The sequence below is a fragment of the Notamacropus eugenii genome, chromosome 2 (genome assembly GCF_028372415.1).
Source record: "Notamacropus eugenii isolate mMacEug1 chromosome 2, mMacEug1.pri_v2, whole genome shotgun sequence".
NCBI lineage: Eukaryota > Metazoa > Chordata > Mammalia > Diprotodontia > Macropodidae > Notamacropus > Notamacropus eugenii.
Genome location: NC_092873.1, coordinates 88,137,363 through 88,141,165, shown reverse-complemented (window position 1 = coordinate 88,141,165; position 3,803 = coordinate 88,137,363). Strand labels below are relative to the sequence as shown.

At 39.0% G+C, this 3,803-nt stretch overlaps 1 pseudogene; it reads left to right on the top strand.

Moving 5' to 3' along the window:
- Positions 1-670: 670 nt before the first annotated feature.
- On the top strand, positions 671-1,089 carry LOC140523613 (profilin-1 pseudogene; annotated as a pseudogene).
- Positions 1,090-3,803: the final 2,714 nt, after the last annotated feature.

The window sequence follows — 3,803 nt, the reverse complement described above, 5'->3', positions numbered from 1 at the left end:
GTTTTTCCAATGAGATGTTTCACCTTGGAGGAACTGAGATCCTACAGATCATCAGAGTATACCTTACTTTTGACAAATGACCCAAAAGTCAAGCAACTGGTTGGGAAAATGCCCAAAAAAGGGAAAAGAATGAGACTATAGAAGGTTACTTTCTTGGTGAACAGGTATTTTCTCCCATCCTTTCAGGATGAGGCAGAACAATGTTTACCATCAGGGGAAGACATAAAAGTCAAGGCATCTGCATCCCAAACATCCAAAATAAATATGCAATGGTCTCAGGCCATGGTAGAGCTCAAAAAGGATTTTGAAAATCAAGTAAGAGAGGTGGAGGAAAAATCAGAAAGAGAAACGAGAGCATTGTAAGAAAATCATGGAAAGCAAGTCAATAGCTTGCTGAAGGAGACCCAAAAATGCTGAAGAAAACAACACCTTTAAAAATAGGCTAACTAAATTGGCAAAAGAGGTTCAAAAAACCAATGAGGAGAAGAATGCTTTAAAAAGCAGAATTAACCAAATGGAAAAGGAGGTTCAAAATCTCACTGAAGAAAATAGTTCTTTAAAAATTAGAATGGAGAGAGAGAAGGGAGAAGAGAGCCTGGACAGCAGCATGTGTTCCATGATCTCTGCCACACCCTGCCCACAGTAGCAGCAGAGCCAGACTGCCAGAGCTATGGCTGGTTTGAACACCTACATCGATAACCTCAAGGCAGATGGGACCTGTCAGGACATGGCCATAGTTGTCTATCAAGGACGCACCCTAGGTTTGGGTTGCCAGGGAAAACCTTTGTCAATATCACGCCAGCTGAAGTAGCTGTACTGGTTGGCAAAGACCATTCAACTTTCTTGGTAAATGGGCTGACACTTTGAGGCCAGAAATGTTTGGTGATGAGGGATTTGCTGATGCTAGATGGAGAGTACACCATGGACTTTCATATAAAGAGCACTGGGGGTGCTCTCACCTTCAACCTTACTGTTACTATGACTGCCAAGATGCTAGTCTTGCTGATGGGGAAGGAAGGTATCCGTAGGGCAATGATCAACAAGAAGTGTTATGAAATTGCTTCCCACTTTCCACGCTCTCAATACTGACCCTCCCTGCCCCGCCTTCTTCCCCAGGTTTCTGCACTATTTCCCTCACCATTGTTTTTTGGGCCATTACCCCCACCCACTTGTTACTGCCAAAACTACACCTGGGGGGAGCAGGTTGGATGGACAGGTGCCCCCCCCTCCTTTCCTTTTGAACCTCCTTCCTGTGTGTAGTTGGGAAGACTTATTTTTTTGAAAAAAAAAATTTTGGTTTGTTTTCTGGAAACATATTGGAATATGAATAAAAGATTCTACTAATAAAAAAATTAGAATTGAACAGATGGAAGTTAATGACTTTATGAGAAACCAAGAAATTACAAATCATAATCAAAAGAATGCAAAAGCAGAAGATAATGTGAAATATCTCAATGGAAAAACAACTGACCTGGAAAATAGATCCAGGAGAGACAATTTAAAAATTATTGGACTACATGAAATCCATGATCAGAAAAAGAGTCTAGAGATTCTCTTTCATGAAATTATCAAGGAAAACTGCCCTGATATTCTAGAACCAGAAGGCAGAATAAATATTGAAAGAATCCACCAATCCCTTCCTGAAAGAGATCCAAAAAGAGAAACTCCTGGGAACATTGTAGCCAAATTCCAGAGTTCCGAGGTCAAGGAGAAAATTTTGCAAGCACCTAGAAAGAAACAGTTCGAGTATCATGGAAATACAATCAGGATAACACAATATCTAGCATCTTCTACATTAAGGGATCAAAGGGCATGGAATATGATATTCCACAAGTCAAAGGAACTAAGATTAAAACCAAAAATCACCTACCCAGCAAAGCTGAGCATAATAGTTCAGGGGGAAAATGGACTTTCAATGAAATAGAGGACTTTCAAGCAATCTTGATGAGAAGACCAATGCTGAAAAGATAATTTGACTTTCAAACACAAAAATCAAGAGAGGCATGAAAATGTAAATAGGAAAGAGAAATCATAAGGCACTTAGTAAAGTTGAACTGTTTACATTTCTACATGAAAAGATAATATTTGCAACTCTTGCAACTTTTCTCAGTATCTGGATAGTTGGTGGGTTTATACACACATGTATAAATATACGTTTACATATACATATATACACATATATATTTATGTACATAACTATATGTATGTATATATATGTATATATGTATATATATACATATATATGGAGAGAGAGACAGAGAGACAGAGAGCACAGGGTGAGTTGAATAGGAAGGGATCATATTTAAAAAAATAAAATTAAGGGGTAAGAGAGGAATGTATTGGGAGGAGAAAGGGAGAAATGAAATGGGGCAAATTATCTCTCATAAAAGAGGGAACATAAACCTTTTTCAATGGAGGGGAAAGGGGGGAAGGTGAGAGGGGAAAACGGAAGCTTACTCTCATCATATTTGACTCAAGAAAGGAATAATATGCACACTCAGTTTGGTATGAAAACCTGTCTTATACTACAGGAAAGTAGGGGAGAAGGGGATAATCACGGTAGGGGGCATGATGAAAAGGAGGGCAAATGGGAGGAGAGAGCAATTAGAAGTAAACACTCTTGAGAAGGGACAAGGTCAAAAGAGAGAATAGAAGAAATGGGGGATTATCCAGGATAGGATGGAGGGAAACATAATTAGTCTTACATGGCATGACTATTATGGAAGCCATTTGCAAAACTACACATATGTAGCCTATATTGAATTCCTTGCTTTCTCGGTGGGGATGGGTGAAGAGAAAGGAAGGAAGAGAAGTTGAAACTCAAAATTTTAGGAACAAATGTTGAGAGTTTTTTTGAGAATTGTTGCATGCAACTGGGAAATAAGAAATATAGGCAATGGGGTATAGAAATTTATCTTGCACTACAAGACAAAAGAGAAGATGGGGATAAGGGAAGGGAGGGGTGTTAGAAGGGAGGGCAGATTGGTGAAAGGGGTAATAAGAATGCTGGGAGTTTTGGGGTAGGGGAGGGAGAAATGGGGAGAAAATTTGGAGCTCAAAATTTTCTGGAAATGAATGGTGAAAAGCAAAAATAAATAAATAAATAGATAGATAGATAGAAAAATAGATAGATAGATAGATAGATAGATAGATAGATAGATAGATAGATAGATAGATAGATAGATAGATAAATGAATAAATAATTTTTAAAAAGTCTGCAAAGATGATTCCACTCACCATCATCACATGGAACATGCACAGAGTTATAGATAACTCAAAATCAAGTAGATCTGAAGGTGAACAGCTCTTGTTTCAAAAGAACTCGGTAGATACTGCATTCAAATATAATCCCTGAGTGAGACAAGGCTGGTAAATGAAGACCAGCTTACTGCAATAGTACGTTTGCCGTAGTGAAGGGGAGAACTGTGAAGCTGACATGGGTTTTGTAATCAAAGCTAATCTAGTCGACAAGCTGGCGTGCCTACCAAAAGGAGTGAATGACAGGCTCACGATAGTATGATTGTCACTTGCAGGAAAACATCATGCCACCATCATCAGTCCCTATGCTCCCACCATGACGAACACTGATGAGGTCAAAGAAAAATTTTGTGAAGACCTCGAGATCCTTATCATCAGTTTTCTGAAAGAAAACACGCTTTTAATTCCTTGTGACCTTAAAGCTAAGCTCAGCCTATCAGACGTGGCTGGGACTCCTAGGGAAGAATGGAGTAGGAAAAAGCACCAGCAATGGTTAAGTACTGCTGGAGACCTGTGTATCTCATGACCTTCTTATCATCAACACT